This window comes from Schistocerca americana, chromosome 11 (genome assembly GCF_021461395.2).
Source record: "Schistocerca americana isolate TAMUIC-IGC-003095 chromosome 11, iqSchAmer2.1, whole genome shotgun sequence".
NCBI classification, from domain to species: Eukaryota; Metazoa; Arthropoda; class Insecta; order Orthoptera; family Acrididae; genus Schistocerca; species Schistocerca americana.
Genome location: NC_060129.1, coordinates 78,215,371 through 78,240,136, shown reverse-complemented (window position 1 = coordinate 78,240,136; position 24,766 = coordinate 78,215,371). Strand labels below are relative to the sequence as shown.

The 24,766-nt window shown below is 40.0% G+C and overlaps 1 protein-coding gene across 2 annotated transcripts in view; it reads right to left on the bottom strand.

The window, feature by feature from the left end:
• The window catches only part of LOC124553715 (zinc finger protein 93-like), a 70,560-nt gene that overhangs the window by 34,798 nt on the left and 10,996 nt on the right, over nucleotides 1-24,766 (bottom strand). For both annotated transcript variants that reach the window (XM_047127614.1, XM_047127615.1), the window contains exon 3: nucleotides 11,363-11,452. The gene's annotated coding sequence lies outside the window, so the exon portion shown is untranslated. The remainder of the gene's footprint in view (nucleotides 1-11,362; nucleotides 11,453-24,766) is intronic.

Genomic DNA, 24,766 nt, shown 5'->3' with positions numbered 1-24,766 from the left:
ACTGCATCCTCTGGGCTTTCCATTTCAGAATAGGAGTATTACCCTTTATGTTGTGCAACAGTAAAACACACAACTCACTTACACACTCCTCAAATTTTGTAAGAATCAATGATGCCCGAATCCATTAACCTCTCAATGACTAACTTAGGGATCAAAATTATTTTAAGGAAATATTAAATTCTTTGTGAACTTGACAACTAAAGACTGATCATCAAACACTTAGCACAGATACACCGAGTTAAATTAATTGGGAAAGGTATGCACAATATCTGTGTTCACAATACCTATACCAGACATTGGGCTTAACAGACCAAGTGTTATTTTAAACGTTAGACATACCTGTTACAAAGAGATGAAAGGAAACAGTTTACTAGTACAAAGAAAAAAGGTTATGTAGAGGTGTCGATTTGCAGCAAGTATTCTTCAGTTGGTGTGTAAGTTCTTGGCATTTTTTCAGAAGTTTAATACACACAATAGATACCCATAACAGTGACTTTAGTCATCAATGATACATTCTCCTGTACTATTTACAGCTGTCTTCCCATGCAGGGTCACTTTTTGATTCTGTGGCTGTAGACGTCACATGGTTTTGAGGTGAAACACTCGTCAACCCATGTTCAGAGTGCATTTTCATCTAGAAAGGAAGTCCCTTGAAAGTTATTTGATACCGAGCAGAAAAGGCGAAAATCTGAGGGTGCAAGATCAGATGAATAAGGTGGGTGTGGGTTTGCTTCAAAACCCAAGTCCTGTGTATAGTTTTTTGTCAGTCAAGCACAATGTGGGTGGGGGTTATCATGAAGTGGCATCACTTAAGACAATCTTCTTTGTCATCTTTCTTGGATGTGTCTGCAAGATGTGTCTGTTGTTGACAGTAAATGTCAGCAACAACAAGTGGTTACCCTTCAGGGAAGCAATTCACAGTAAACCACACTATTGCTATTCCACCAGACGTATAACATTATCTTTTGTGCATACTTCTTGTTACTGCTTTCTTTGGGCCCAACTATTCCTTTCTTTTCCTTATTTCAGCATAAAGACACCACTTCTTGTCACCATAATGGCACAGGACTGGAATGTTTGGTGTTGTTCACAAGCAAACTGATGACAAGCAATCTGAGATGTGCATATGGCCAACCACTGGTTTTTGTGGTTTTGGTTTAGAGCATGTGGTATCCATATTCCTGATTTATGAACCCCCTCCACTACATGACAATGTCACACAGTGCTGGAATGGTCGCAGTTCATCACATTTGCCAGCTCTTGAGCACACTGATGTGAATCATTGTGGATTAATATGTTTAGGTGATCTTCTTCTAACCCACAAGGTCTTCCTGAACATGGAGGGTCACTAATGTCAAAACAATTCTTAAAATGACAAAATCATTTTCTTGCTGAGCTCTGTCCAATGGCATTGTGTATGTACATGGCATAAATGTTTCTCGCTGCCTCCAGTACTGTTACCCCTGTACACAACTAAAATTGAAGAATATGTCAGCAATTTTCTGATTTCTCCATTTGGTACTCCACATTCTAGTGACCAAAGTTCCCTTTCTCTTGCCAAATGACCAAATGACACCATTTATACTCAAATAGCAACAGTGAACTACAAATAAAAAGACAATTGATAAATAAACTCACAGAAACCGGAATACCAACATGCAAAACCAATGTACTACAAACTTATGTACCAACCTAATATTTATAAAAAAATCGAAAAAACTTGTTGCATGAAAACAATTTCGTAACAGCAGCTGAAATTACTGGTGAGAAAAAGTGACAGTTGAAATTACATCCATTACACTCAGTCAAGAAGTGTATACTCGACTGGCAGACATCAATTCCATCAGGTGATCTGTCAAATCGATCACAGGAATCATCTGGTGACAGAAGCAGGAACTCTTCTTGTTATGATCGTAACAACCTAATTACTAAAATGTTGTGCTGACTTTAAAGTAAGGCTTAAAATATGCAGTAGAAACACTTATTACAGAAGTGGGGAAAACTTACTGACAAATTACAATCCTGATTTCCCCTTTCCTTGGGAAGCCATAATGTTATGGTGTTAAAAGAATCACAGTTACAAGAACTGAATCATAGTTTAGCAACCAAAAACTGGCTCATAGTAACAAATGTTACCTTCAGAGGAAAACTGAATTCAGAATGGGGAAACATATTGGTTGATGTTCCATAGGGTTCAGCATTTGACTCATCTTAACTACATAAATGTTATGCTAAAGCCACTGGAGGACCCTTCAAAAACTGTAATGTTTGCTCTTGGCACAGTATACTGTTAACCGAGTGAAACACATTCATACCAGGATCATCCAGGAGAATACTGGCCCTGATTGCAATTGGTTTACAGGCAATTACAGAAAAATTCAACCTCTATACTTACAAAACCACACATCATGCCATTCCAAACAAATCAAAATGAGTTAAAGATACAAGGAGGAGGACTGGATCAGGATTCATGTGTAATGTTCCTGGGCATGCAGATGGATAATAGATTAAAGAGGCACCAGCATGAGAATGAGTTAACAGAAAGCACTCTCTGCCTTGAAATTATCAACACTCCTCTAGTACGTCAACCTGCTGAAATGCTTCATAGTATACTTTGCATGGTTTTGCGTAGTACTGTCTTAGAGGATAATCTTATAGTGCATGGCATGGAATAAATATGTATCATAAAGCAGCATGCAGTAAAAACGCAATGTGATGTTGACAACTGAACATTGCATAAACCTCTCCGAAGACCTACAGAATCTTGCAAATACATGCCAGTACGTAACTCCCATTGGTTTTTATGTTAAAAAACCATATAGATATTTTATTTGTAGTGGGCTGCCCCACAAGGTAATTCCAGGAACAAATGAAAAATCCAAAAGAAGTCGTCATTATTGTCTGTAGGTGAGTGGCACTGAGTGGATCAACTTGGTAAGTTTATCGATTTGTTGACCATTTAAATTTGAAATCCAAGCACACACGAAGAATTTGTAAGCAATACATTTCATTTAGTGTGTGACCAGTAGCAGGTCATATTTCATTGCTTGAAATCATATAAAATGAATCCTTGTGGGATTAAGATAAACTGGTACCTGTAAAACAGTTGCACACATGATCAGCTGTCATCTGAGCTGTGTCTTTTTAGGTTGAGGATGGGCATTTGATTGATATGCATTACTGTTATAAAAAAAATTATAATATGTAAAAGAACTTTATGGGAAATTAGTAATATTTCTCAAATATCCCAGTGACAAATTATATGAACAGCAACTACACGAAGAACATAATTGGAGAAGAAGCCAGGAAGAGGACTACTGCAATGGCAGTAAAATGAGTCTTCAACTGCCGGCTTGCAGAGAACCATTAGGATGAAGCAGAATCAAGAAATTCAGTCAGTATGGCAGGAGGTGATCAACCAATGAGAAACCTGTCTGATGCAAACAAACCACCAGGCATTAACAGCATGGAACTATGAGAGTAGCTGGGTTTAAGGTACAAATAAACGTTCTTTTTGTTAATTTTCAACTACTGTTCTCAAAACGAGTAACAACAGTAAGGCTAACGTGCTGTGCAGTAGGCAACAGGAAATTTGTTGGTGAATATCGTGATTTTTTTATTCAACTTCGTAATTTTATGAAGGAACAGTTTAGTGAGTTAATTGAATCTGAAGAATTATGCAACAAATTAAAGAAATTAAAGAATATGGATAAAATTGGAAAACACATAAACGGACTGGAAATGGATGGAATAGAAAATGATCAGAAATATAATTTTTCAACTGGATGTAGTACCACTGCTTCTGAACCTGCATAAAAGAGCACTTCTTAATTATGAAGTGCCAGGAAGATCAATTGGCTGTAAGGGGCTGCAAATCTGAGCTTGACATTTGCTTGCTCTCACAGTATAGTATCTTTTTTTTATTTGTGGGAGTTCATGAAAGGCTCCATCTACCAGAGAACTGTTCAAAAAATTCTGGAACATTCGTAATTTTCAGTCAATGGTGTGTTTGACACGAAAGCAGTTGGCACCCATGCAGACACCTAAGTTTAATGTGTAACTGCTGTAAGCTCCATTATTGTATGTCTTTAGTTATTGTTCAGTGTTGTATTGAGTAGAACATTGTGTCACACATTTTGTGAATTTCGAGATTTCAGAGTTACAGGAGCAATGAGCTTGCACTAAATTTCGCGTAAAACTGAAGAAAACCTTTACAGAGACACACTAAATGATGCAGGAACACTATAGTGGTGAGTGCTTAAGCTGTACTCAGTGTTAGAAATGGTTTATGCAGTTTAAAAATGGCTGGACAGATGTAAAGATGACCCTTATTCAGGGTGCCTTCAACATCTACCCATGGCGCTCATGTCAGAAATGTCAAAGAAACTGTGCACGCAAATCAAAGGTTGAGTGTCTGACAGGCTGCAGAAGAATGTACCGTTTCAGTTGGATCATGTCATGAAATTCTGACAGCATCTTGGAATACATCGTGTTGTGGCTAAGTTCATCCCACGGCTCATGACCAGACAGACCTACAATTTGCAATTTGTGAAGAGCTTTTGGATCACGCAAATGAGGATGAGATGTTTCTTAAGAGAATCATAGCTGATGATGATACGTGGGTCTACAGTTGTGGTGTTGAGACCACGGTTCATAATTCACAATGGATCAGGAAAGATTCTCTAAGGCCAAAAAAAGCTCATCTGGTCAGATCAAACGTCAAAGCCATGCTGACACTTTTCTTTGACTATAAAGGATTACTTCTTCATGAATTTGTGCCATAGGGACAAACTGTTAATCAATGATACTATCGAGACATGTTGTGACACCTGCGGGAAAATGTGAGAACAGCCTGAAATGTGGTGAGATAATTCATTGCTCTTGTATCATGATAATACACCAGCACAATCATCCCTGTTGGTGTATAACAACTGCACAAACAACTGAATCACTGTGCTGCCTCATCCTCTGTACTCTCCACACCTAGCCCATGTGGATTTCTTTTTATTTCAAAAGTTGAAAACCCCACTGAAATAACGAAGATTTATGAAACTAAACGAAATAAAAAAAATAAATAAAAAAATTAAAAAAACATGTGATGCTTCAAGCAATCCAGCGAGAAACATATCAAGACAACTTCTGGAAGTGTAAAAGGCATTGGGAGTGGTGTACCAATTGTGGAGGAGAGCACTTCAGAGCAGACAACGAGCAACAAGTAAAAGGTAAGCATAGAAAGATTTTGTGGACAAAGTTACCGAATTTTTTAACAGACCTCATATGCACTTCCCTTCAAACAACTTTGGGTGAACTATGATGGTACATGGTAACAGCAGTGACTATAGGAATTCCTGAAATGCTTGCAAAAGCTTGGGACAAGGCTATCATCTTGATGATTAAGTATATTTAAAAAAAAGATATTTGTGATCAGTAAATGGAGAATTTGATCATAAACATAGTTATGAGAAGAACCTTAATGTTGTATGCATGTAAATCATATACAACTGGAAAATCATATCATTCTTTTGTAAATAAAGGCTTTGCAGGCATGCGCAAAAGTAAAAATCTGCACCAACCTCTATGTTCATTCATGCCACAGTTATAGCCTTGTGAAATTTTATGATTTTAATCATCCTGAGGAATTGCTTATATAATTTATTTTGGTAAAATACAAAAACCTAAATTTGTATTCATGTGTTGCATTTATTATTATACATTTTAGCATTTTTTAATAAAATTAAATTTTCTTTCAACACTGTAACCTATACCTTGCTAAAGATGGTGTGTGAAGGTTATTCATTTGTCCATTTGTTGATTTACACATTGGATTCCTTAAATGGTTATGTGGTTGGATGTAAAATGAGCCACAATGCAAATTTAAAGGAGAAGCTGCCACAGCTTCTGTGAAGTATACTGACAACCAGCAACTGTGACTAGTGCTAATCTACTCACAATGCTCATTATGGGAGCTGCTAATAGATTATTTATTATGTAAGTGTGTGTGTGTGTGTGTGTGTGTGTGTGTATGTACATTATCTACTGTGAAAAATATCACTGTTGCTCCTGCAGCATCACTCAGCTACTTATTTTACCTATTATCTGCACCTGCAGCAATACTTCGCAATTTCCCTTATGGCATGTGGTGGAGGATACCTCATAACACTAATATCCATTTCCTTTCGCATTCCACTCACAAACAGAATGAGGGAAAAATGACTATGTGCCTGCATATGAGCCCTAATCTCAATTTATCCTAGTGCTCCTTATGAGGAATGTATGTTGGCAGCAACAGAATGTTTGGCAGCCACCTTCAGATGCTACTTATCTAAATTTTCTCAATTGCATTCCTCGAAAAGAACATCACCTTCCCTCCAGGGATCCCCATTTGAGTTCTCAAGGCATCAATATGACACTAAGTGTTTTGTTCAAAACCTACCAGTAACAAATCTAGGAGCCTGCCTCTTAACTGCTTCTCCAACAAAGGATTAATACACCTTTACACAGAAATTGTATCAGCTGTCTGCTTATTGCCAAAGTTGAAACTCATTCAACATAAACACTAATGTTAAGTGGAACTTGCACCCCTTAGTCAAAATATGGCTATTATCTTAGTACTGAACTATGGTTTTAGATACACTATATCTACTGGAAACTAAATTTTTCTATTCATCCACTCTACAACAATAACGGCAAAACAATGCCCTAATGCTCTACACATACTAGGTGTACCGGTATGAAATGAGCGTTAAGATACAAATGTGTCAATAGGGAACATTTGTTATGAACGAGCCTTAATTTTTTTTTGTTTGGTTGGTGTGGTGTCACAGCCAGACACCACACTTGCTAGGTGGTAGCTTTAAATCGGCCGCGGTCCATTAGTACATGTCGGACCCGCGTGTCGCCACTGTCAGTGATCGCAGACCGAGCGCCACCACATGGCAGGTCTCGAGAGACTTACTAGCACTCGCCCCAGTTGTACGGACGACGTAGCTAGCGATGCACACTGACGAAGCCTCGCTCATTTGCAGAGCAGATAGTTAGAATAGCCTTCAGCTAAGTCAATGGCTACGACCTAGCAAGGCACCATTAGTATCTATAGAGTCTCACTTGTATCGTCAATAGCGATGTACAACAAGGATGGATTAAAGTTAAGTATTCCAGCAGCTACGTACTTTTCTTTATAGCATTCATTACGTATCCTGTTTCAGACCTATCTCTAGCCTGCGTGAGTTTAACGCGTGCCTTTCGGCTACTTCCGAGTGGCGTGGCTGTCTTACTACGCCACAACAGTTGGTATGGCATCTGTCAAAGATATTTAGTATATATCAAGTCATGGAACAAACAACATCATATGTTTTCATCATGTTAACAATGTCGAATCTTGTACCAGAAAGTGATGATTTGTGGAAAGCATTAATTTTTTGTTTTCATTTGAAAAAAAGTGCTGCAGAGTCACAGTGAATGCTTGTCAAGGTATATGGTGATCATGCTCTATCAGAAGCAACATGCAAAAGATGGTTTCAACAGTTCAGAAATAATGATTTTGATGTAAGAAATCAAGAACGTGGAAGACCACCAAAAAAGTTCAAAGACACCGAATTGCAAGCAATATTGGATGAAGCTGATACTTTTGAGTCAGAATCAAATGGCAGCAATGCTAAATGTTTGCACAACAAGCAATCTATGACCGTTTGAAAGCTATGGGAAAAAAGTGTGGAAAATGGGTGCCACATGAATTGAATAAAGACAGATGGAAAACCGAAAAACCATTTGTCAAATTTTGCTTCAAAGACATGAAAGAAAATCAATTTTGCATCAAATTGTTACTGGCAATGAAAAATGGATTTATTTTAAGAATCCTAAATGGGAAAAATCATGGGTTAATCCAGGACAACCATCAACATCGACTGCAAAACCAGATCTATTCGGCAAGAAGATAATGCTCTGTGTTTGGTGAGATCAGAAAGGTGTGGTGTATCATGAGCTTCTAAAACCCAGTGAAACTGTGAATACTAATCGCTACAGACAACAAATGATCAATTTGAACTATGCATTGATCGAGAAGAGACCAGAGTGGGCCAGAAGACATGGCAAAGCAATTTCTTTGCATGACAATGCACCTGCACACAAAGCAAAACTGGTTCAGGATACAAAACACTTGACTGGGAGCTGCTACCCCACCCGCCGTATTCACCTGACTTGGCCCCTTCCGACTACCATTTGTTTTCATCAATGGGACACGCATTGGCTGAGGAACACTTCGATTCCTACGAAGAAGTTGAAAATTGGGTGACTGATTGGTTTGCTTCAAAAGACGAACATTTCTATTGGCACGGTGTCCACAAATTGCCAGAAACGTGGTCAAAATGTATAGAAAGCAATGGTCAATGGTCAGCACTTTGAATGAAATGTTTTTAGTTTTCAATTCAAAATTAGTATTTCATTTTCACAAAAAAATGCTCATTTCATACCGGTACACCTGGTATACATGAAGAGGCCCACATCACTGAATGAAAGATACACCCATGCTTAACTACATGTTTATTCAATATGAAACCATCCTGATGACTCTGCAGAACATTGGGATCTCTTTTACCTCACCCCTAGCCCACTATTTCTTTCCAATATCCCTCCACTGTGTTACACTTCATTCTGAAATTAGTTGTGTTCTCCTGGAAGTGGCTCAAGGTCTTAACTCTCCCATTTATCTTAACATACAACAGTCTGATACTCAACCTGTTGTCCAATTAGACACTGCAGAGTCCTTGCACTACTTTTCTCTAATGTAATCATAATCCACTTGCTGATTTCTTTCACAGAAATAGCTGCTTCCAACCCAAATTTCTGCCACCCATTTTCCCTTATGATACATGATGGTTCCAAAAGACGATTTTCTCCATCTCACTAAACCCATTTGGGAACCTCTATTTTCCATATCGTCACTGTAGCAAATAAAGTTCTTAACATGGAAAAAATCAACCATCAGCAGTCTAGTGCCTTAAACCTACCATGCAACTAGTGGATGGCACAGACTTGGGCAGCTATAACCAGCGTTGCAAAATATGAAATACTTCTGAGGTCTTACATTTCTTAAACCATGCCATTACAAACTGACCTCCATGTTCAGTCTTTCAAGCAATGCCACATCAGCCTATAATCACATCTAGCTGCTGGAATCTTATTGCAGAACGTCTTTCAGCTAGTAGTACATGTGTATTGGTCTGCAAGATCACCAAAACCTCAGAAAAACTAAAACAACTGAGAATTACTGTTCAACAGCATGCAAGTGACAAAAATTAATACAACTTCTTGATCCCAAAATCTAATCTCTTGACTTCATTTCCTAGATGATGCGTCTCTTTTGTTATTATCTTCTTCACTAAAGCCACCTTCACATACAACAGCAATTACAATCTAGAAAACCATAACATACAGGCAAATGAGACTGTCATGAATGCACATCAAAATTAAGCCTGGCAAACAAATGTCTAATGCAGAAGGAGCAAATCTGAGGTAGGAACAAATTCTGCTGGTTTTTAGAAAATGTAAATCACACACTCCAGGAGTCCAATTAACAACGACTTTAAATTTATTGATCTAGCTTCTTGTGCAATTAGCTAGTAAAATTACTAATTCCACAAATGATACAGAATCTTGCTGGCCATCAGCCAGTATCAAAATGGCCAGCCCCAATTTTCTGCATCATTAAGCCCCAGCATTTGACATTAAAAAGACTGAATAAATTCTTACTAATACAAGAGGTACCACAGAAGTAGCCACAGTATGTATAGGTTGTGGCCAAGGTAACAAGGGCGATTTAACACATACAAATTTTCGCTCTTTTTTCAAAACGCAAAAAATTTTTCGTACTAACTGACAAATAGTTATGACTCGCACATAATATAAGAAAGACTGATATTCTTTTGATTTGTTTACACAGAAGTTCTTGGAAAGAGGAATATTTCTCAAATAACTTACACTATTAGAATTTACACTTTGTCCAAATGTGAAGCTAATGTATCCATCACATATAGCCATTAAAACACATTTGGTATCAACAAGGGCTACAGAAAATAGGACTACACCATTCACCAGTCCTCTTCCGCTTCTGTTCACAACAGTCAGCAAATAATAGGTGATATGCAAGTCAATTGGAAGAGTACATGAATGCTCTACAATTATATATAGCAATACGGCCCAGACAATTTGCAATCTGGGCCAATTCCACTGCAATGCATCCTGTACTTTACACAATTAACAGAAGACTTTTTTCTGACTCTGCATGGAGTGCCAGAGATGTGAATACCTACAATATTCTCACTCACACTGACTTCCACATTTAGTTCAGGATCCTCCTTGATAAAATCAGTGACCCAAGAGATTCCCAATGGACCTTCAACAAACTAAAAGAAGAAAACAATCTCCGAATTATAACTGCTTGCTAACTTCTGTATGTACGAAACAACTATCAATAATCTTTTTTTATCAGTATCATCCAGCTTTACAGAGATTCATATGGAGAAGGAGTGTCACAATGCTTCAAAATCAGTTCTAATATCTCTCATTTTGCTATCCACCATTGTGTAAGAGTTATATTGGCATACTTTGTCTGTCTTATCCTGTCATATACTCTACTCTGATTTCAGTAGCACTACGGCCTGCTCTCTTGGGTGGTCACACTCCCATATATAAGAGATGCAAATAATCTGCCAGCTATATACTCATAAAAGGAATGCTTTTTGGTCATTAATCAAATTAATATGCACTCCATAGATTACAATCAACATTTTCCAAATTTAATGATATCTACATAGCTTCCTCCTCTGACACCACGTATTTGCAGTGCATGTTTATTAGGAAACAATGCAAATTTATGTCATGTACTGCGGAAAAATCATAAGGAATTACATACAGTGAATGCAGGATTTCAGTGATGATTTAAATACTTTAGTGAATTGTGACTGCAAAGTCTAAAACATACACCCGCCACGTATCTTACTTGCAAGTTTCCGTTATAGCACTGTGACACAGAGGCAGATAACTAAATTAACAATCACTTCGAAGAGGAAGTCTTCCTTGCTATATTGGTACCAAATACGTATTTAAGGCATTCATAACATACTGGCATAATACAACATTAATAAAAGAGTAATAGTTTGTAAAAGCATGAATACTGTGGGAACAGGATACATGTAACACATCTAACTTGAGTCAATTGAAATTCCTCCAAAATTCTTGAAAATAGCTGGTACCATACGTTACAACTGCTCACCATCCATGATAATTTAATTTGAATGTCCCATATTCCTTTCATAACATTTTTAATACACCTTATGGACAATACAGTGCTTCTGTGAAAACTTACATGAAAATCAGAGACATCCGCATGTTTCAATTCTGAATCTTGTTTTACTCCAACACTAGGCTCTTCAATTATTACTGGGTCTTCAGGAAACTGAAAAAAAGGAAAAAATTGTATTTAAGGCTTTCGTGTCCTTTCCTTACATGGCCCTCTCCTGGAGAGAGAGAGAGAGAGAGAGAGAGAGAGAGAGAGAGAGAGAGAGAGAGAGAGAGAGAGAGAGAGAGAGAGGGAGAGAGAGAGAGAATACTTTCAAACAGATCTCGTGTAGCAGCTGACAAGGCCAAAATCATGCATATTCATCAGTTATGACCAGGCAGCCAGAAAATGTGGATGCCACAATTCAAATATTTGAAACCAAAGCTTTGTTTACTCTGAAAGCCAGGCACATCAGTAAGAGATTGTCCACCAAATAACAACCAAAATTATTTTTCGCACACCAAGCAGCAACCAATATACACAGTATTCATAAATATTATGGGCGTGGATATATGGTTCCACATTTCCTCCCAAACCACTGAATCGACTTCAACCAACCTAGATATACATAGAACTTACTATCTAGACAAAAATACTAAAAAGGTAAGTACTACCAACCTCCTATGGAGGTGGGTGTGGGAATATGAAAAAGAGGAGGGGGAGGTACAAGGACAGTGAGAGGGGGAACTGGCAAAGATGGACAGAGAGAGCATAGCAGATGAACAGGGGTAGGGGGAAAGAGAAGCAAATGGACATTGAGAGCATAGCGGATGGACAGTGAGAGCACAGCAGATGGACAGTGAGAGCACAGCAGATGGACAGTGAGAGCACAGCAGATGGACAGTGAGAGCACAGCAGATGGACAGTGAGAGCACAGCAGATGGACAGTGAGAGCACAGCAGATGGACAGTGAGAGCACAGCAGATGGACAGTGAGAGCACAGCAGATGGACAGTGAGAGCACAGCAGATGGACAGTGAGAGCACAGCAGATGGACAGTGAGAGCACAGCAGATGGACAGTGAGAGCACAGCAGATGGACAGTGAGAGCACAGCAGATGGACAGTGAGAGCACAGCAGATGGACAGTGAGAGCACAGCAGATGGACAGTGAGAGCACAGCAGATGGACAGTGAGAGCACAGCAGATGGACAGTGAGAGCACAGCAGATGGACAGTGAGAGCACAGCAGATGGACAGTGAGAGCACAGCAGATGGACAGTGAGAGCACAGCAGATGGACAGTGAGAGCACAGCAGATGGACAGAGGTCGTTGGTTGGTTCATTGGACAGACCGAACTGCTAGATGATCAGTCCTTTTTTCTTTGAACAGACAGGTCCAAATGACTGAAGAGAAGAGAGAGCCTACTGCACAAAACCCAGAGAAAGAAAACCCCAAGGTCTACTAAAGTCGATGAAACTGACTTAAGGGACAAAAAGCAGGAAGAGAGACAAAGGAAGAAAGGCAACCAAGGTTCCCCATCAAGGGAGCAGCCGGAAGCCCCCTGAAAGCATATACATTGGGGGTGCATACATCCCCCAGCCCCTGCCACTGGCCAGAGGTACTCCACACAATAAGTGCTTAGGAAAGACTATGAACAAGTCTAACACACCATGTGAGAGGGGGAAAAACAAGAAAAGAGCAGGTAGGGTGAGGACCAGACTGGACCACTAAGACAGGGTGTATACACTCTGAGACAACAGGGAAATCTGGGAAAAACCAAGGAATTTTTTCATCCGCAAGAAAACTGTGAAGAACACTGGAATTTTTTAGAATTCCGAGAATTTCTCATTGTTTTCCTTTCCAATTAAATTTTTGTAGTTTTGACTGGTAAGAAGTGATACTCTAACAAAGAATTTTACTTTAGCCCACTACTACAATGTAATGTTGCAGCAATAAAATTAAAACAAGAAAAAAAAATTAAGTTGCAAAGGAAAAGCGCCATTTAAAAACAACAAAAAACAATGCACACACAAGCGCTTGAAAGCAGCAAAATGTGTCAAATGCTTTAGGGTGAATGCTATGTAATAATTCATAACAACAAACTGCTTCCGATGGGTGTGACATCACAAGTTTCATTAGATTCATTTGAGTAGTTGCCAGTGAGCTTATGGGCATACGTAGTTGAGTCATGTATGAGCAGTACTTTCTCAAACATCTGGCTACGTGAAGTGTGACTATTAGCTGTATCCAAGGTAACAAGACATGAGCTGTACCAGCAGTAGCAACAAGCAGGCAGATGCTACCCAGAAATATTTTTTTTTGCGTGGCCAAGCTGCCAGATTTGCAAATGAGCAGAGCAGTCCGAGTTGTAATGGGACGAGGGTTAGTCTCCATGTGAACCATGTTTACTTTTAGTGTTTTTCTTATACTCTTGGTTTACAGCTCTCAAGTCAAATGAAAACAAAACAGATTTATGTGGCCGAAAGCTATAAAGTGAATTAAAATACATTCACATAATAATGGAAGGTTAAAATATAGTATTAGCTTGTTTTCTGATTTTATTTTATTTCCATGTTTTTGGCAGCTGGGAATTAATTGCCTTGCAGAACACTGAGGTTATTTTTGCACATTTGATAAAAAAATTGGCTTTGATTAATCTTTTCCTCAGAGGCAGTCAATTTATTGGAAACACTACTGGCTAGTGCCAATTGTCTGTGGAATTTCAAGTGCACGTTCTTACCTTTTGGGACATATGGCATTATGCCATAATAAAGAACTAAACATGAGGTAATACCGTACTGGTACTCCAAGAAAATTTGCATCCCAAAAACCACACTGAAAAGTTTAATATCAGCTTAGGGCGTGTGTCTTTGTTAGTCTGGAGATATGAATGTGATATGTAAGTCAAATTATGTATTTTATTATCGTTTATGAAATTCCGATGCTCTTGAGGTATCCTCTGATGTCCTGTTTCGTTTATGGCATAACGTAAGATCATTTAATGCTATATAAGTACGAACATATGAACTACCTACATCATAGTAGCAGCACAGGCACAGTAACACCGTTTTCTGACATCTGCTGAAACGAATTCTAATAGGTCACGGGAAAATAATTCGATTGGTAGTTTGAAAAGTGTTACTTTCAAAGTACGTTTCATTTTACACAATATGAGTTATGTTATGTGTGCAAAGGTGCTTCGAATTTTTAAAATCGCAAAGCGTTTGATTCTCATTTAATGCTTAATACTTTGAGGGCCAAGAATTTCGAGCCCAGAAGACCAGACATTTACGTCATTACTTAAAATTTTACTGGGACATTTGTGTGATGTATCGAAGTGTAACAATGTACAAACTACAAATATTATGTGTGAAAGCTTGGCTTTTCTTGTAGCTACACTATGTACATTATTTTTACCATTAACTTTTTCTATTTGTGTGTTCCCACTACTTAACAGTGATGTTGCTATAGGCTGACTACATCACGCGTCCTATGCTCCGATCACTACATTTACATGCGACACATCTTTTGAAAGATGAAAACCGAATTTTGGAAACCGCTTTTCGCTGTCTGAAGCATATTTGCTAGCCCAGTTAACTACGGTGCCTGGAAATCAGCAGATGTAGTTTGCCTTACTCGGCGCAATTGCTATTTCTCTTCAATTAGACGAGGTATTAACAGCCTCAGTCTACTATTTCTACTTATCCTTCACTGCACAAAAAGCCATTCCATCAATATTAGCAAAATTTTTTAAAACAAGACGAAAACTTGCAGCCCGCGCACATTTACATGGGAGCTGCATTTACATGGGAGCGAAAATCGATTGCAAAATTGGAAAACTGGCAAACAGAAGAAGATATCCAGAATCGTTTTTGAAGTGTTTAAATGATCACCCAGAAGCAGTATTGGGAGACCAGTTTAAAAAATCAGGTTCTGGGTGCCCCATGTAAATGCGATGAATATTTGCTACCATCAGCAGGCGAGATCATGTGACATGAGCTATGACTGGCTTAGAAAAGCACATCGCGATCTCTATTTCAAAGCTTCAGAAATTAACGTTCTGTATCTGGTGGAATTCGAGTATATACATTTGTAATACGAAAATACGCAGCGTACATGTTGCTGCAAATCAAAAATATTTCGAAAACGCATTTTTTTTCTGGGGTTTGTTTCCTAAAGGGGTGGGAGATCCTACACCATTCAAAGGATTGATACATTTTCCGATTCCACAGGAAAGGATACTGTCACTTAACATGGAAAAAGTGTATTTTCACCCAGGAGAAAGTGTATTTCTTAATCGGGAAGAACCCGGGAATTTTTTATCCTTTTCCACATATACACCCTGCAAGACCAGATAGCCACAGCCCGTTCTGGGTGTAGCAGGCAATATTGTGTTCTGCCAACACCTCAGTGGGTCGTAAAGTTACACGGCGCTCCTTTAAGGAGATTGATAAAAGTCCCCTTCTTGAATAAAGCATAAAATTAAGTCAGCCACTGATGCATCATCTAATAACAGGGACAGCAAGTCAGGGAGATTAAGAGTTGTGACAGTCCAGCAGCAAAACGTGGACCACTGTCAAATACAAACCATGACAGTGGGGTGGGTCCTCACATTGGAGAAGATGGCCATAAGTCAGCCATGTATGGCTGATGCAGAGCTGGCAAATTGCAGCAGAATCCTTGCAAGAGGCCTGCATAGAGGATCTCCACAGATTCATTATCTCCTTCATCAACCGTAGTTTGTTTTATAAGTCACAATAATCCGTTCCATTTTCCAAATTCCTAAAACTTCATGGTCTCATACTGATTGGAGGTCTGCTCTCACAACAATAATCTCAAGTCAGTTTATTGGTAGCCAGCTTGCCCAGGCTATCAGCGAGTTTATTCCCCGAGATCCCAATGTGACCCAGAGTCCAAACAAAAGTCACTGTGAGTCCATATTGTTCGAGGGCATACAGGGAACGTTGGATAGCAATGACCAAGAGATGGTGAGGGTAATATTGGTTGGAGGCTTGCAAACTTCTGAAGCAATCACTGCAGATGGGTTAAGGACCTATCGGTTAAGGTATGGATATGCTCAAGAGCAAAAGTGATGGCTACCAACATCGCAGTCACAACACTACAGCTATCAGGCAAGAAACGGAGTTCAGTATGTCCTATGCAAGTATAAGCAACGCCCATGTGACCAGCAGTCATCGAGCAACCAGTATAGACTACTTCTGATCACCAGGGTGCACAAAGGACAGAGAAAAGTTTGTGGTGGAAGGCCTTGAGAGACCAAGTTTTTCAGACCTTGTGATAGATCAAGACATAGCTGTGACCAAGGGATGCACCACAGAGGTGTACATAAGAGGGCCTGGATGTGGATTTTCAGACCTTGTGATAGATCAAGACATAGCTGTGACCAAGGGATGCACCACAGAGGTGTACATAAGAGGGCCTGGATGTGGATTGTGATCATAATCCCTGATCCGGGTCACCATTGCGGGATGTGGATTTCCGTTTTTGGGAAGAGAGGACAGTAGTTTGGACACTTCGGGGAGTTGTAAACATGGGTAGCATAGTTGACAAGCTGTTGTTGGCACCTGATCTGCAATGGAGGGACCCTATCCACCATGAGTAAGCTGGTCACAGGACTAGTTCAAAAGGCTTCTCTTGCAAGTCAAACCCTGCAATGATCCAGTATCTGCAATGCTGAGGGTGATGCCAAACAGTATGCCAGACGTCCATAATCAAGACAGGATTGTATCAGGGCTTTGTAAGGGTGCAGAACAGTTGTGCAATCTGCACCCCTGCCTGTGTTACTAAAGCAGCGAAGAGTATTGAGGTGAAACCAGCACTTTCACTTACACTGGCGAAGATGGGGAAACTATGCCAACCACAAACCAATAACTAGTCCTAAAAAGCTGTAAGTCTCCACCAAAATGAGTAGTAGGTCATCAAAGTAAAATTCTGGTTGTGGATGAATGGCACAGCATAGAGATAAGTGCATGATGTGAGTATTGGTGGCTGAGAACTGAGCACCATGAGTGAGGACCCATGAGTGCACCTTTTGTATGGTGCCTTGCTGGCATGTTCAGCAACATCCACACTAGAGGAATAAACACTAGAGGCAAAAGCCATCAGCGTACAAGGAGGGTGATACTGAGGACCCCACAGCTGCTGCTAGACATTGATGGCTGCTAGAAAGAGAGTGACACACAATATACCGCCCCGAGATATCCCCTTCTGTTGTATATGCAGGAGGGGAGGGGGGGGGGGTTGAGTTAGAAGCACCAACTCGAACCCAGAACATCTGGGGCAACAGGAAATTCTTGATAAAAATCAGGAGCATACCCTGGAGACCCCACTAGTGTAAGGTATCAAATATGTGATATCACCATGTGGTGTCCCAAGCATTTTGCAGGTCAAAGAATATGACTTCAAGGCACTGATGTAAGGCAAAAGCTGTTCAGATGGCAGACTCCAGGTAAACCACATTATCAGTGGTGGAAAGGACATGGCAAAAACCAACATGAGACTAAACCAGAAGACCCCGAGACTCAAGGAGTCAACACAGCCGCCGGCTCAGCATGCATTCAAGCAACTTACAGATAACATTGGTGTGACTTATTTGGTGATCACTGTCCCTCTCTAGATGGTGCTTACTCCGTTTGAGCACTGGAACAGTGATTCTTTCTCGTCACTGTGAGGGGAGCTCACCCTCACTTCAGATACAGTTAAAGATGGCACGTATAAGACATTGACAGTCCACTGATAGGTGGTTTATTATTTGGTTGTGAATGCGGTTTGCCACTGGGCTGTATCAGGACAGTGGGCTAGGGCACTGATGAATTCCCCCTCATTGCATGGAGCGTTATACGGCTCCAGGTGGCATATAGTATGAAATTATTGCTTTCTCTCCAACCACTATTTTAGAACATTACAGGCTAATTCTCAGATGCAAGGTATGGGCATAATGCACAGCAAAACGTTCTGCGACACCTCATCAATGGAGGCAGCACCATTCAAGGCAATAACAAGTACAACTACAGGTGTCTGGTATCAATAGAGACCTCTGATCTTAGCCCAAACCTGAGAGGGAGGGGTACATTGTCCAGTGGTTGAAACTTAATATTCCAGCATTCTTGTTTCCATCATTTTATCACGTGGCTGACAAGGGTACACAGCCATTTAATGGCAATGATATACTTCATCGATGGGTGCTGCTTGTGACACTGTAGAGATTGCCTACAATCTCTAATGGCTTTTGCAATTTCTGATGACCACCAAGGTATTGTCTTGTGTCAGGCCATGCCTGAGGAACAGGAGATCGCAAAATCAGCTGCCAAAACAAAGGAAGTAATTGTATTCTGGACTGCCTCAATGGTATCTCCACACGGAGCGGAGTCAAGGGGGACACCAGAAGCAAAAGCACCTCAGTGCTCGTCTGGGCAGGCATCCAGGGTAGTGTTGCTGAGGAGCGACAGGAAAAATCAGGAAGTGCTGACTCCACACAGGTCATTGTGGACTTTCCTGTGGATGGATGGGAGAAGGAAAGAACTTCAAATGGAAATGTCAATGGCCAAGAAAGTTCCGCGCCCGACACTAAAGTGTGTGGGGTACCAGCATTCAAAGGGCAAAAATCAAATAAGGCCAGTAAGTTTGCAAGGTCTTAACCATGAACAGTGATCATGATTCCACCCCACAACGGGTAATTGGGGTTGAAATCTAGTTCACTACACAGTGTCTAGAACATATGGGCTAACTCCTCCAGACCCCCTGTTGTAGGTAGCTTGATAATCATAATATCCCCAGTATCCACAAAGGGCCAAGGTCCACGCTATTAGAAACAAAATCTCCTGAAGGGCAGTGCAGAAGCCAGGGGAAGTGCTTAAAAGATGTAGCTCTGGCAGGTAGTGGAAAAACCGAAACAATTCCCCTGGAGAATAATGTTGTTGACATGCTGTGAGCCCATGAAGGGACCAAGGAGGCTATTTACACCCATATATAGGTTCCAGGTTCCATTGTGTGGTGTGAACTATGGCATCAGAGGCTGCTGGAAACTCCACCTTGGCCAAAGGAAATGAACAGACATGTTGTAGCATGGGGGCCACAGGACGGTCCTTCTCCTTGGAGAAATTTTCCTTGTCTTTCCTCCCCTTAGAGGATTTTGATGATAAGGGCTTCTCTGAATCAGTTTCACATAAAAATGATGACTGAAGCCCTGTTACCAGCAGCCTGTGGCTCCTTTAGCAACTGACTAGTGTCAGGTTCTAGACTGGCAAAAATCTTGGAAGGAAATTTCTGAGAGACCCCTTCCTAGCAATGTAAGCTGGAGGGCGGTGATTCGTTTCCAGCTGGGAGGTGGAGTCCAATGTACCAAGTGGACAGGAGGCCATCAATCCCAAAGTACATGTGAGGAAAGCAGGAAGAGGAGAGCACTAGTCCACAATCTCTACAAACAGGGCACATGCTGCAATGCGAAAATATGTAGATACATTTCAGCCACTTGAAACAGCACATTAAGGGGGGGGGGGGGGGGGTGAGGAGAACATATGGTTTCCTACCACATTGGTATACCATCACTTTGACCTTTTCAGGCAATGAATTACCCTCAGAGGCAAAGATGAAGGCTCTGGCAGCAACCCTATTGTCCTTTGGCCCCCTATGTACACGATGGACAAAGTGTACACCCCATCACTGCAGGATCACGCGGAGCTCATCGTCAGATTGTAAGAGCATGGCGCCACCCACCCCGAACATGGGCTCTCCCTATGGGTGCCACCCAGCCTAGGCAATGGCTACCTGGCCAGTAATCTGTTGCTCGGAGTCCCTGTGCTCCTGACATCATGAGCACATACTCCTTGGCATACAGGGGGAGTTTTCAGTTCAAGCACCAACAGTGTGATACCTGCCTGGTCAGGTGGCTACCACTGTGCAGGTATTTCATGCCCCTACCACCACCACAGAATGGCTACCATGCTTGGTTTTGGCTATATTACCTTATTAAAGGCATAGGTGCAAAGCTGGAGCATAAACAGCATTGGGTGATCTCCTTTTCATGATCCACACTTCTGGAGAATTTTAGAAATTTTAGCAGGTCAAATTCAACAATGGGCACCATGTATTTATTTAATGAACAGTTGTAGAAAATACCAGAAGTGGAAACTCACGTCCCAATCATAAACCAGGTGCAAGCAGGGTCTGCACCAAGAAACCCATGTGATGGAGAAGCAGAGGGGAAAATGGATTGTGGAAGTGTACACTTGCTGTAAAAGAAAAGTAATGCTACAAAGGCTGCTAGCCAGTCACGTACTAACAAAAGAGTTGTGAGCCCCCTGGGGGCAGATAGACAGAGAGAGTAGCAGATGGACAGAGAATATGGGTGCAGGAGGTTGGAATTGGAGTAACTAAATACCCAGGAAATGTCCAATACTCAACTATTTTTCCTTAAATAAAAGTTTCATCATTATGCCAAACAATAAAACAATGGCATATATTTATTGTACAAAAATAAAATGTGAAATATCATGACAACTTTCTCCTCCTCCATCATGACAACTTTCTCCTCCTCCCCAATACTACAGCCATGGTACTGATGTAGTGGATTATGGATGCTTTATCAATTATAAAATTACTTATTTTACACCTGAATTTAACTGTGAAATTGTCCTAAATTTGTACAAATAAAAATAATGATATGGGTTTGCTTGCACCTCTAGCAATCCTCCAAAAGTCACAGAAAGGCTCACTGTATGGCATCTGCATTTACATCTACATAGATACTCTGCAAGCAACCATATGGTGTGTGGTGGAAGGTACCCTGTACCACTACTAGTTATTTCCTTTACTCCCAAACAGAATAAGTGAAAAACAATAATCTGCACTATAAGCCTCCATATGAGCCCAAATTACTCATACTGTATCTTCGTGGTCCTTCTGTACAATGTATGTTGGCAGCAGTAGAATCGTTTGGCAATCAGATTCAAATGCTCGTTCATTATACTTTCTCAATTATGTTTCTCAAAAAGAACATCACCTTCACTCCAGAGATTCCCATTTGAGTTCCCAAAGCATCTCTTTAATGCTTACATATTGTTTGAACCTATTGGTAACAAATCTAGCAGCCTGCCTCTGAATTGCTTCCATGTATTACCTCAATCTGACCCATTACGAGTCCCAAACACACAAGCTACACTCAAGAATAGGTCCTACCAGCATCCTATATGTGGTCTGCTTTACAGGTGAACCACTCTTTCCTAAAATTCTTCCAACAGACCAAAATCAACGATTCATCTTCCCTACCACAGTTCTCACATGCTTGTTCCATTTCATATTGCTTTGCAACTTTATGCCCAGATATATAAATGACAACTGCCTCAAGCAGAACACTACCAATACTGAATGGCTAATAAAGATTCTTATTCTGTATTCGAACATTACAGGTTTTTTCTTCCTTCTCATCCATATTAACTTACAACTTTCCATATTTAGAACTATCTGCCATCCATCACATCAACTATAAATTTTGTCTTAGTTGTCTTGTATCTTATAGCCATTCAACTTCGACATCTTACCATACACAACTGCATCATCAGCAAGTACCCACAGTTTGCTGCCCACCCTGTCCACCAAATCACTTTCACATATAGAGATCAGCAGCAGTCCTATCATATAATATTTTTTCATAATGTGGGGCAACAGTCATAATATATTTCTTTAAAGTCAGTACCGCCATTAGACTTTATTTGCAGTATCACATTTACACGTCATGATTTTTGCTTTAAAGTGCCATTATCAAGTGTTTTAATGTTATACAGTGCCTAAGATGGCATACTGTCATATTTAAAATAAACTATTAGAAACATATTTCTGGTAAAAGCCTACTGCCTACTACCACAAATACTGACCATTAGACAATGTGTCTAATAGTGTATTTTAAATATGACAGTATGCCATCTTAGGCACTGTATAACATTGAAACACTTGATAATGGCACTTTAAAGCCAAAATCATGATAGTGAAAATGTACCATTGCAAATAAAAAAAACAGTCTAATGGTGGTACCACTTGCTTTATACGCAGTAGAGTACAAATTCACAGCCATTTACTTTCCACTCTTCCTAATCATGTGGTTTAAAGTTGGAGTCACACTCTTGGTACAGTTTTAGCTTTCAGTGGCCTCTCATTACATCCATGTATGTTCCACGATTTTTCTGAAATTCTTGTCCCGAATTCAGCATGTCTAGTATCACTAGTTTATCCTTACAAAAACAGTGCCACCCAAATTTATTTTTCTGGCCACTTAACTGAAGAATTCTCATTGCATTTGCTGTAAATGAAAGCTATTGGGTGCTATAATGTGTGCGTAACTAGTACAGCACTTCTGCAGCAGCATTATTAGCAGGTGCATAAATATCTTTGTGTGAAGAATTTTCTTTTACTGTGTGTTTCTGTGTGGAAAGCAATATTGTAATCAAACAATGGAAAATCCAGGATGGATTTTGTCAACTAGAGTATAAGGCAAGAAAGAAGAGTACCTGATGAACTTGCTGCAATAATGCAAATATTGGAAGCTTTTGTGGTGAAATGCAAGAATGCATATAGTGTAGGACAATTTGTGACAGTAGACGAAATGCTGCAAACTTTCCGGGGTCACTGTTCTTTTGTTCAGCATTTCCCAAACAAAGCAGCACAGTACGGGTAAAAACTTTTGGTTTAGCAGATGCTAGAACATTATTCGCTTGTAATATTGAACTATATTGTGGAAAACAACCTAAAGGACCATATGATGTTTCTAATTCTCCCTGTGATATTGTAAGAATACTAGTTACTCACACTGAAGGCAAAGTATGGGATAAAATTTTTTGGTTTAGCAGGTACTGTGTTCTGCAATCCTGAAAATGACTCCACAGTGTTCTTGTGACTCCTGTAATTATTGAACATTTAAATATATTTCAGGTTATTCCCTCACAGTTCCTTGAATGCTTCCGTCTGTTCATGTGGTTTGCTACACTGGCTGCTCCTGGTCCAACAATGTGTACTCTGCCCACCTACTGTCAGTATATAATGTTTAAAACTTCACTGTCACTTAATTTTAACAAAGCAACTTCAGTTTACCCTCTCCATTTTTTCCTCATTCATGATAATCCTGTCACTTTTGCCATTTGTAAGGCATCTGTGCAGGGGATCAGGTACTGAAATGTCTTGCATTTGTCACTCATTACCATTGTAATATCTGAATCAGACAACAGCAACATCAAAACCTTTTATTTCCCTGAACACTTATTTATGGCAAAACTATTTAAAAAATGCACATACACCCTACCTTGGCAAACTATTTACAACTATTCCATTGCCATTAATTCGTTTTGGTGGGACAAGAACATTCCTAATAGAAAGATTAAACCAGTCCTATGCTATCGACCAGAACCATGGGTTTTACATGTTGGTCTCAACAGAAGACAAAGTCCTGGAAATGTATTACTTATGAAGGAGCACCAGCGTATCAAGACTGAAAAAACCAGTAATGCTGAAGTAAGAGCTGAAATGAGGACAAATGAAACAGCGACAACATAGAAAGAAAATCATTAAACTGGTATGGACATTTGTTGAAAATGTTAGACAATTGTTGGCCAAAGAATAGTTTATTGGAAACTACCTTGCTGACAGAAACACAGTGGACCACTTAAGTTTTGGAAAGACAGAATCAATGAAATAATAAGGCGGCATGGCGTAGGCAAAGAGGATGCATTGGAGATAGATAGTTGGCAGGAGATAGCAAGAATACAACAAAAATGGTGTTATTAATTTATCTTTCTATTAATTAGCTGCACATAATAATATGAATATAATAATACAAATAATGATAACAATGATACTATCACCACCACCACAACCAAAAAAGCATCGTCTTTCAATAATGGTAACTGCCACTCTGATCTGCTAGAACATCATGACTACCTTCCTGAAAGCCAGAGTGCCCAACTTTTGCACAGAATGATAGGAACACATTGTGGTGTGGAAGCAATGAAGCCTTTGTAGGTCACTGTAGGGTTGTTGGTACCACATCTGTACTGACAGGTCACCTAATTCTCATAAATTCTGAGGAAGGGGTGGGGCCAATGAGCTCTGATACCATGTACTATGACATCCCCAAAGTGTTCGATCCGGCCCAGATTTGGTGAGTTAGGGAACCAGTACATCGACTGGAAATCACCAGTGTTCCTCAAACCAATATTACACTCTTGACTTTGTGACACAGTGCATTATGTTGCCTCATTTTGCCACCTGTTATATTTCACCATGTCATGGGGAGCGGCTACCCAACCCCACAATGTCTGGATGTGGTTTCACCTTAGTTTCACCACGTGTTGAAGACACTCAGCACAGCACTCCTCAAACACTAAATACACTGTACAATTTCTGAAACGTTTGTGCCGAGCCTCCAGGCAATCAGTATCTGCCCTAGGTCAAACTCAAATTCATTGCGAACCTTCCCCATCATAAA